The 10,729-nt window shown below is 49.8% G+C and overlaps 1 long non-coding RNA gene across 2 annotated transcripts; it reads left to right on the top strand.

The window, feature by feature from the left end:
• Nucleotides 1–6,745: 6,745 nt before the first annotated feature.
• Nucleotides 6,746–10,011, top strand: LOC116913469. Of its 2 annotated transcripts, XR_004389620.1 has the most exons (5): nt 6,746–7,315; nt 7,562–7,661; nt 8,264–8,468; nt 9,355–9,473; nt 9,791–10,011. It is a non-coding gene; the product is annotated as an uncharacterized LOC116913469 (long non-coding RNA). The 2 variants fall into 2 exon arrangements; XR_004389619.1 differs by having other exon boundaries at nt 6,750–7,661.
• The last annotated feature ends 718 nt before the right edge of the window (nt 10,012–10,729 follow it).

Here is a 10,729-nt window from a genome sequence, read left to right as displayed (position 1 = left end):
AGCTCAGTGATGAAGTATGGGCTTAACATGGGGACCCCAGTTCAGTCCCCAGCACCAAACCAAAAAGTAAACAGAGAAAGGAATCGCATAAAGACAAAAACTTCTGGTTTTTATTTATTAGTTGTGCCCGTGTGCATGAAGGGTAAGGTGAGGTGAGGGGTGACACAGCACCCTGAAGGTCAGAGGACAGCTTTGAGGAGTCTGATCTCTCTGCCATGGGTTCTGGAGTAGAACTCATGTCATAAGGCTTGTGTGGCCTCCCTCTTCTTTCCCTACCCCAACCCCACTTTTTTTTCTTTATCCCCACATTTTTTTTTACCAGTTCTTCCTTTTATTCTATGGCACCAGCTCCGGTGTCTGACCAGGCACCAAAACTTGAGTGTCGGCCAAACCAGGGACCTTGATTTACCAGGCCTATCTTGGGGTAGCAGTTCACCCAGAAGGAAGTATGCACCTTGATTGACAGTCTGCTACCCCCAGAATTTCCCCAGGGGAACTCTACCCTGGAAAGGATTGCTAAATTCTCTGACACCCCTCCCCTGCCCCACCCCAAGTGGTGGTGGAACACTGCTACTGCCCTTAAAGGATGCTGTTTAAATGCACAGCGTTATCCGCACTGTAGATCATCGCCTTTGGCTTCCTGGGTCGCAGGGAGGATGGCATGATGCACACCAGCAGGTCTGTTATTTAGGATACAGTGTGTGCGGTTTATGTCGATTGCCCTGAGTATCCTCTCTGAAACATAACCGGCATCAAAGGGTTAGTAACAACCTACCCTTTGCAGTCCCGTTTGTGTGGTGTACAACACTGTTTAGCAGTGGAAAAAAAAAAAAAAAAAACAGTCTGAAGTGACATTTCTCCTCCGCTGATCTGCTGTCACCTCACCCTGCTTGCAGGCAGCAGGACAAATGCTGTTTTGGTTTGTTTGGTTTGATTGCTTTTATAAAAAAAAAAAAAGAAAAGAAAAGAAAGAAAGAAAAAGAAAAAGAAAAAGAAAGATCAGCTTTGCGTTAGATAACGGCATCCGGGTTCTAGAAGGCTATGGAATGGCATTATGACGGAGAGCAGAATCTTCGGAGCTGGCAGACTTGCACCCCAATCCCAGTTGACACACTTCACCAAGTCATTTAAAGCAGTCTGCAGTGTCTCCTCTTTGTAAGATGGGGTTCTTGTGTCTGTGAGACTGTCGATCGATCGTGGGTCGTGTGAGAGAAAGGCCCCAGCAGCACTGCGCCTGACTCGGAGTGGGTGTGCACGGCCCCCTTTGTTTTATGTAGTGTTTGGAAACGCCGTTTACTGTGCTTTACTGTGCTGTGCAATTCCAGAGCGTGAGCGAGCCCTCCGCCGCCCCTACCCTGTACTTTGCTCAACAGTCCTTTGGCCTCCCCGGTGATGTTATATATGCAGATGATCTGTTTGAAGCTGCCAAACACAGAGGGGACAGTGGTTTTATTTTATGAACAATGGTTAAGTGTCTCCTGAGTGCTGGCTACTGGGAAATAAATATTCTAGATTTCATCTATTCATTCATTCATTATAAAAAAAGCAATCCTCCAACGACCCTCACTCACCCTCTCTGTTCCTCTCTCTCTCTCTCTCTCTCTCTCTCTCTCTCTCTCTCTCTCTCTCTCTCTCCAATCCCAGAGGCCTAGCAGTCTTTTTGCCCAATTGGACGTTATTTTTCATTTTCTCCTTGTCACTACCTAATGTCCAAATTTATTTAAATCACCCTCAGACACAATCCTACAAGATATGAATCACATCTGAAGCAGGCTCGCCCCCCCAACTTGTCAGCCGTCTCACCTATGATTGACAAGATTTCCATTCCCGTCGTTTCGTCGACTAACTCTGCTTCAAATCTGTATATTTAATGAACACACCAATTGGTCCCTCGTTATCAGTCAGAGCCTTTTTTTTTTCAGGGCTAATGCACTGATTTTATAATTTATTGTGCGTGGTGGCTGCCTCTAAATGAAATTCACTGAAGGCCTTGTCCGGTTCATATTAACACAATATCTGGCACATGAATATGATCATGAGATCGCCCACCCCTCTGTCCCCTCTGTGCATATAAACAGTTTCATGTTCCTGTTAGACACAAGCCAGGCTTTTCTAGCCCTAAAGTGTGTTGAATGTTATAACTCTGCACAAAGACGAAAAGAAAAACAAGCGATTGCTTACCCCCCAAAAAAAATATTCTCCAGTGCAAACACAATCTGACACATGTTAAAAATTGCCCGAAGCACTGGTGAGTTATGGTTCCTCTCCCGAGGCAGATAATTCATTAGGAAATAATCTCATGCCCTGTGTAGCAATTGAACAAAAATATTTATTTGTGGTACTATCAGATGATAAGGAGAACAGGGCTTCTTTGGAGGCGAGGGGGGAGGGGAAGCCTGCAGTCGCTGCCCACCATAAGCATTGCAAATGAATCATTAGGCTTCATCCTGCAATCTAGGTCAGGATGGAGCGATGGGACGACGGGATGGCTTTTAAATCTGCTGTAGGCTCCAGTCAATCTGCTTAGAAGGCACAGGAGGCCCAGTTACACTGGACTGGAACATTCCAAGGGGACTGGAGGGACTCTCACCTGCTGTAGGGACCATTACCTGACCCACAGAGTCATCAAAACTAAAGAAGGCTGTACCCTCAGATGAATTACATTTAAACACACATAGACTTTCAGCTTTCCTTGTGCTTTTTTAAGACCTGAGCAGGATTTGCCAGACAGATCTTTAAAAGAGAGATGCTATCTTCCTGCCTACTGGCTGGAACCGGCTCCTACACCCAGGGTGTGGACAAGGACTTTGCAAATCACCTCCCCAAGTTGCTGCAAAAGAAGATGGGGGGGGTGTCCTCCAGCAAGCCATGGTTTATTTGGCTTTTGGCTTTCTCTAAAGATTAGGGAAGTTGTATACTATTAATAAATCCTCAAATAAAACAGAAACAAAATAAATTGACTGATGACTGCCATCTGGTAAACTAAACTTGTACCCAAGACCCTTGTCAAGGGCCTTATTCTTCCCTCAAAATGAGTGTGGAGGGTGCTAATTCCAGGAGTTTTGTGGGTCCTTCCTCAAAAGGGTTTGTGCCAGCTTTAATGTGATTGCTTCCTGAACACGTTAGAGACTTAGTGCACTGGATCAAAGTCCCTGAACTGTCCCCAGGTTCTCTTCCCTCTACACATGAGAGATGGCTCTGTGTATTTTTCTAAACATGTCCCAAAATACAACTAAAACTAGAGAGATGTGCATAGGAACATCTGAATCTCAAAAATTTACTCTAAGCAAAATGAACCGAATGAAACTGACAACAGGCTACTTCTTTTAGCCTTCTGTAAATGTTTTTATTTGCTTGTTTTAATTGTCACACCACAACTGTGCCTATTCATGGGGTGGCCTATGGTAATTCAACATGCATTCACAATGGGCAACTCTCAATTCAGAGTAATTAGCAATTCCAGGTCCTCGGAATTTTATCATTTCTATATGAAAACCTCCATGCTCTTCTTTGCCAGTTATGTTGAAAAATAGCATACGTTGCTTTAGATTAATGTTACCCAAGCTGCTTACTTCCTTTATTTGACAAAAATCATAAGGAAAAAATTTTAAAATGCAAATATGATATAGGAGAAAATATACAACGACAGCAACCAAAATTAACCAGGTTTTGTCCTAAACCTCTGGACTTACTAGGAATCAACCTCATGGTTCTAGAAGGGATTTTTCCATCTCTCTGGACCTTGCCTTTTTCTTTTATGTGCATCAGAAGGAGTTAAGCAGCTCCCGAGATCTATCATTAGCAGTCCAAATGCCACCTCCAAATTTGTTTTCTGCTGTGTTTTGCTTTTGGAAAGACAAGGTAACTGCAGAAGTATCTGCGGTTATTTCCAAAGATGTGAACTGACGTTCACAGAAAGCGAGCACTTCTGAATCTGCTGAAATTGATATAAAACTTGCAAATGAGGGAGGCTCACTGTAAAAATGATCCTCCAGAATAGAGTTGAATGACTTTGGATGGAGATTTTATAAACCTCGAAGCGCTCTCTCTCTCTCTCTCTCTCTCTCTCTCTCTCTCTCTCTCTCTCTCTCTCTCTCACTCTCTCTCTCTCTCATTCTCCCTCTCTCCCTCTCTCCCCGTCCCTCAACATTACTGGAAAGGCCTGAAGAAAACCGGTATCAGACATACAGACAGATAAGTAAGAACAAACTTAGCTTATTTGTCTGAATATTTCACTAGGGATGGGAGTTTTGTATTCTGAAACTAGAAGGCGATGATAGAATATTCTATTTCAGGACATTTTTTAAGCCATTTAAAAGATTTCTGCCACAGGATAAAGGACTCGTCCTGAATGCAAACAACAAGCAAAGAGTGTGCTAGAGGCTCCGCCATCATATTAAAAATTAAACCCGGCTGCATTTCATAATTTTGGGCTCTCTCTCTCTCTCTCTCTCTCTCTCTCTCTCTCTCTCTCTCTCTCTCTCTCTCGCTCTGTGTGTGTGTGTGTGTGTGTGTGTGTGTGTGTGTGTGTGTGTACAGCTCCCATCTTTCCTCTCACCGTGGTGAAAATCGTACTCAGACGCTGTTCTTCATGTTTAACACGGGAGCATCAGCTGAGGGAGGTCAGAACCCTGCTTTTCTAAAAAGGGAACCACAAATGTCACTGACACATGCCACGGCTTGGCAAATAATATATTTCTTTCCAATCTCCTGCCCCTTCCGTTTCCCCACCCTCATGCGTGTGCCCAGCTGAAGGGCACCTCTCAGTCGTCCTTCCTTCCTACGGTGGGACCAGCAGGAGGCACGCCATTCACAATGAATTCAAAAGTACTCCCCTTTTGATTTCTGTTGTCTTTATTTTAACCTCAAGAAGGGGGAGAGATTTAACTCAGTCTTCACCCCAGGCTACGCTAATACTTAGGTCATGTCTGAGCTCTCTGGGGAAGCCCGGCTTTATCCCATCCGAGGGGCAATGGTGTCTTTTCAGTGGAGCTGTACAGCTGTCCAGCCATATGGGCCCCAAACAGCCCAGTCAATCCGATTTGGGGAGGTTTTACAATGTAATTTCTTAACGTGTTAGTATTTGGGGTGAGTTTGATCAGGCGCATGGACAGCCCTTAAGCCCAAGGGTTTAGGTTTTAAGAAGCCATTACAAATGGCCCAGCATCCATCCGCTCAGACTGGTTAAAAACAGATATGAAATCTGTGGCTGGGGGAGGGGCGAGGACTCCTGACCCCCTGGTCGGAGAAAGTCCCAGGGGTACGCTCTAACTATTAATTCAGCATCAGCTGCCGTATCTAAGCCCCCCCCCACCTCTCCTTTTCTTTTTTAACCCTGGTTCTCATCATTTAAGGCGTTCCCACTCAGGCCCGCGGAGCCTGTTACAAAACCAGGTCTCCGCTCCCCCACTCCACCCCCACCCCACCCCCGCGCGCGCGCGCGCCCCACGCAGCAAGATGAGAGAGTCAGCGTCCCGCAATGCCGCAACTGCGCAGGAGACTTGCACTGAAACCGTCCTCGAGCTGAACAAAACCAGGCCTCTCTGACAATCTAGCAAAGGACAGTAGCCTCTATGCACCATTGCTCTTCAGTCAAAACCGACTGGACCTCAAGTCACAGCCCCGTCCTTCCCTGGTGCAGGGGTTCGAAACTGTCTGCCAAGGAATGCTTTGTAAACAGAACATAGAATAGCCCTAAATCTAAAAACCTTGATCAAAATGGTGGAAAGTAAGACCAAGTCACCACTTACAGGGAGGTGCGATTTGGTGGAGACTATTATGAAGTGGTCAGTATTCCCAGAAAGATCGCCTAGTGGGGACCTTTGCCAACTAGCTACACTATTTTTTATTAAAATCTGTTGCAAGGATGTTTTCTAGTTCTCACTCACCCCTCCCAAGATTCTCAATTCTAGAAATTTACAAAAACTGCTTATTTCCTAAGCTTCTAACCACACATGTTGAAGGGGGAAAAAAAATAAAGCAAATGGGGGAGGTTTTGTTACAGCCATTCTTCTGTTGGGGCCCTTACCTAACAGTTGACAGAAATAGCAATGGCCTTGCATCCAGGGGGAGGGGGCATCCCCGGAGATCCATCCCGGCTAGGTAGATGCCTCGGCCACCACCCCCTGCACTGGCCATTGACATCTACAACACTTAAGGCTGATTTTAGCTGTCCGAGTTTGTGAATTTGTTCTCCCCATGTCTACATGTCTTGAATTCAACATAGCCCAAGAAACAGTTCGGGTTTTTTGTTTGTTTGTTTGTTTCTTTTTTCTTTTAAGTCATCAAAGAAAAGCAGGCGTAGGGAAAGCAGATGGGCCTGCGTGTGCGGGTCGGAGCTGCCTCGCGGCTGCCGCAATAACCCTTTGGGAAGACAGATTTCTCATCGCAGGCGCGGGGGCTCGAATGGGGGAAGGTCTTTTCGGTTCGCTCTTATGGGGACATTCATTCTGGGTCCTTCTTTAAGCCACAGCTAACTCTGTGCTCTTGGAAAGAAAAAAAAAAAAAAACAGTTACACAGCCTCACAACTACAACAAAAGGCGCCTCCCCGAAGTGGCTCTCCACGTCCGCAGGACGGGTGGCTGGACGTGTAGACGCACTTTTGTGCCTCTGTAATCTCGGACGTCCATCTGGCCCCGGCGGCCGAGGGCGGGCGGGAGGGCGCGGGCAGGGGAGGAGCGCGCGCACGCAACTAGAGGCGCGAGCACGCGCGCCCGCTCTCCTTCACTTTCACCTTGACTGCGGGGGGGAGGAGGTTGGGGGGGACGACAAGAGACTATGGTTCTCCATCCCCCCACCTTCCGCCATTCGTCTTCCCACCCCCAGCACTGTCCTGCCCAGACGCCAGCCTAGGGAGGGGTGAGGAGGAGGCTGCACTGGCGCTCGGGTCGCCGCACCTCCCCGCAGCCGCGCGCTCTCCGCAGTGACAGCAACCGCAACTGCAGCAGCACCCAGCTCCATCCTCACCAGCCTGGACCTAGCCGTAGCCGGGCAGTTCGGGCTGAGGACCAGAAGCAGAAGGTGTGCAGGTGCCCCGAGTCCCCCACTCCATTGACCGAAGCGCAAGAAACCCGGAGTGGGCTAGATGCGGTACTGCACCGAGGGGACTGAGAAAAAGAGGACTGGAAAACATGAAGCGATTCAGACGGGGTAGGATTGAGCCCCAGAGTCCGCACAGAGGACTTTGGCAGGGCCTGGGGCGGCAAGGGTGGCTTCAAGGAACCGGAGGGTTCTGACCACTGCAGATGCGGCGCATGTGGGTGCGGCGAAAGCACCCACTTCTCCCAGGATCTAAACGGATAAACGGAAGCGAGTGTAAGTGTGGGGGGTGCGAATCGCCACCTCCGGCCTTGGCTTTCCCGTTCGTGAGAGCACCCCCACTTCTCACTTTCCCAAAATCCGCATTTTTCTTGGCACAGCCCTCCCGAACACCGAGCTAGGAGAGGGAGGTGCCCGGGGGCAGTGAGAGTGACGTGTGCTGGTGCAGAGGGGGGGTGGGGGGCTGCGGGCTGGGCTCTGTGGACCGACTCCTAATCCTCTTGTTTTCGGAACCGTCAGCAGATGTGGCTTCTCTTAGCTGAATAATCCGTTAAAGGAATAATAATTTTTAAAAAGGACTTCGGCCTCACCCAACGAGGACAGTGAAGGAGATCAGCGCCTGGTAAGACTAAAAGAAAAGGCACTAAATTCTCTGCGTCCCTCTGTCTTCCTCTCAATCCCCTCACCCCTCCCCCTCTCTCCTCCCCCCCTTCTCCCCCATCCCCTGCAATCCGCACTCGACGCGAGTTCACGCGCAGGGCTGGATTTCCAGGCTGCACTGCAACTTCTCAGCGCGTTATTATTATTCATCTGAGGGTGCAGCCTCTGCAACCTTCGCCTCCTGCGCTAGCATCCTTTCCCCTCGGCCACGGCCACCAGCAGTGCAGTTTCTTCTGCACGCATGCTCTGGTTCACCAAAGGAGGATTCTGGTTTTTTGATATTTTTGTTTTGGTTTGGTTTGGGTTTGGGTTTGGGTTTGGTTTGGTTTTTGGTTTTATGTCTTAGTTCTCTTCAGGGTCATCGCCAGGATGCGGGGTTTAACCGTTAGCTTTTCCTCCGGCCAGGTGGAGCAACCACCAGTGCCGGCTGGCAGCAAAAGCCAAGGAAGCGCTTGGGGCTTGGCCAGGGAGGCCGCTCCCTGCTTGCGGGGCTGCCTTTAGCCTCCACTACTCTTCCGCATCCATCTGCCTGTATATTATCCCCATCCCTTTTTATTCCAATAGATCTGCCTTTGGTTTGGACTGGCTGAGACGCTGCGGGCTGCAACCAGTGTCTTTTAAAGGAGAACAAAAAGATGAGGATCTTGTGCGGGGCTCCGGGACAAAGCGTCTTGGGCCCGGTGACAAGGGACGCGCGGAACTCTGGCTCCCCGACTGAAGAGATCAACGCTGCCCAATGGTACCCAGCAGGACCTGCGGACCTCTGAGGGTATTCGGACTCAATTTTATTGATTTTTGTGGCATGCTTTAAGAGGGTCAGTGTTAGATAAAGACTGTGTCCCCCAACCCTGTGGGGTGGGTGGGAAGCTGAGCGGAACCGATCCAGTTGGATTTAATTTGTCCTATATGCCCTCTACCTGGTCTTTTTGAGCCTTCTGGACGGAGAATGAGGAAGGCTTAGAAAAGAGAAGCAGTGGGGGTCTGCCTGAAAGGCTAAGGCACTAGTGGGGAATGGGATGGGCGGGGGGAGGGGGGGCGGCTGTGGTTTAGAAAGCATATTCCTCACTCTGGTGCACTGGGTGGGTTTGCTCAGAGAATGGCAATGTGGGTGTTGATAGCAGTCTTGAGAAATTGACATGTACACGCATAAGGTGACTGGACTTGTGTGTAAACAGAGTGGTGGAGAGAAGAGAGGGAGGGGTCTTAAAATAATGTTTTATTGTCCCAAAGGGTTTGAGGATCTCTCCCCCTATCCCATCTAGCTACCTTCTATAGGGGTGACCTTTTAAATCTACGCCCACCCTTTACCGCTGTAAAACCGGTTGACGGGTGGGGTGGGGAACGAGTAGGGGCTCTCTCTCTCTCTCTCTCTCTCTCTCTCTCTCTCTCTCTCTCTCTCTCTCTCTCCCCCCCAGTCTCCCTCCTCCTCTGTCTCCCCCCTCCCTCTCCCTTCACTCCTCCCTCCCTCGCTCTCCTTTCGCTCCCCCTCCTTCTTCGTCCCTCCCTGCTGCATTTTGCATGAGCTATCTAGGTCATTAGCATTTTAGCGTATGCAAGACTTGACAAGGCTGATGAGGGGCCAGATGGGCCTCGCTCTTATTTATTTATTATTTTTTTTTCTTTTCCTTTTTCCCATCCACCACTTGGGACCTAAGCGAGAGGACCGCAGCAGGAGAGTTCCGGAAGGCTGATTCCCACAGATCCTGGTAAGGGACCACTGCGGCTCTGCCCTGCGGCACGCCCGGCCAGGCTGCACCAGGACTCTACATTCTAGGTAAAGACCGCGGCCACACGCCCTGCCCAGGCAGCGGTAGCTGGGCCCCTGCTTCCCATCCCTTTCCTCGCTGTCATCTCCCTCCTCCTGGCCCCCCTCAGTTTCCTAGGCGAAGCTGAGAGCGAACTGGGTGGGTAGGATTCGCTGCGGTGGGGCGAGGTGGGGTTGATGTTTTTTCATTGTCTGGAACTGCAGGGGAGGCGAAGCGCGAGGAGAGGAGTGAGGGAGTAGGGGTAATTAACACGGGGGAGGCACCCCTCCGTCTCCCACTTCCACCCACACCCCGAACCCTCCACCACCCCCCCTCCCCTTTGCAGGAAAAAGCTTGGAAACGAAAGGATGCGGGAGAACAAAGAGCCTACGGAGGACGTGGCTGTTATCTCATTGTCTGTGACTGGGGGAGCTGCGGTAGGAAGGATGCGGTGGTCCTTAGCTCATCGCGTTCCCCAACCCCACACCCTCCCTGCTGTCAGTGCGCACGCACACGCACGCGTCGCCAGCTTTTTTTTTCTCATCCCTCGTTTTTTTCATTTCATCTTCTCCCCATCCCCTCCCTTTCTTTCCACCTTTCCTTCCTTTCTCCCTCCCTCCTTTTCTTCCCCCTCCCCCTCCCTTTCCCTACCATCCCTCCCTTCCTTCCATCCTTCCTTCCTTCTTTCCATCTTTCTTTCTTTCCTTCCTTTCTTCTTCCTTCCTCAGGAGAAAGGCCTCTCTCTCCGTGTTCACAGCGGACCTTGATTTAAATGTCCATACAATTAAGGCACGCGGTGAATGCCAAGAATGGGGCTGTCTGAGCACCTTGGGTCCACGAGGGCCCGCCACGGAAGGATCGACCCAGCACAACGCCCTGTGCAGATCTCAGTGCTGCAGCTGCAGGCGCCCACAGTAGGGGTAGCGGACTTCTAAGTGCCTCGCAATGTAGCCCTTAGGGTGGGGAGGTGTGCGGCTACCAACAGAGAGGGGTTTGTGCAGATGCGAATAGAATCTAGGAAGCAAACAACTCGTTCTGTGATAGAAACACGTATCTATGCAAGCAGGGTGGTGGTGGTGGCAGTAGAAAATAGCCTGGCAGGAGGATGGAGAGTGAAACGTGCATCTTAGCATCTGGGACCCTGCCCATTGTAGAAGGCCAGCACCTTCATCCCTATCCGTTTTAGTTCCGGATTTCAATTTACCCTTAAACAAAAAATAATAATCGAGTTCCCATGCGACTGGCGGACTGCCCCAGAGCCTGGACTGCAGCTACCTTGTGTACT

The sequence above is a fragment of the Rattus rattus genome, chromosome 12 (genome assembly GCF_011064425.1).
Source record: "Rattus rattus isolate New Zealand chromosome 12, Rrattus_CSIRO_v1, whole genome shotgun sequence".
Taxonomy (NCBI): Eukaryota; Metazoa; Chordata; class Mammalia; order Rodentia; family Muridae; genus Rattus; species Rattus rattus.
This window is presented reverse-complemented; position numbering and strand designations above follow the sequence as displayed.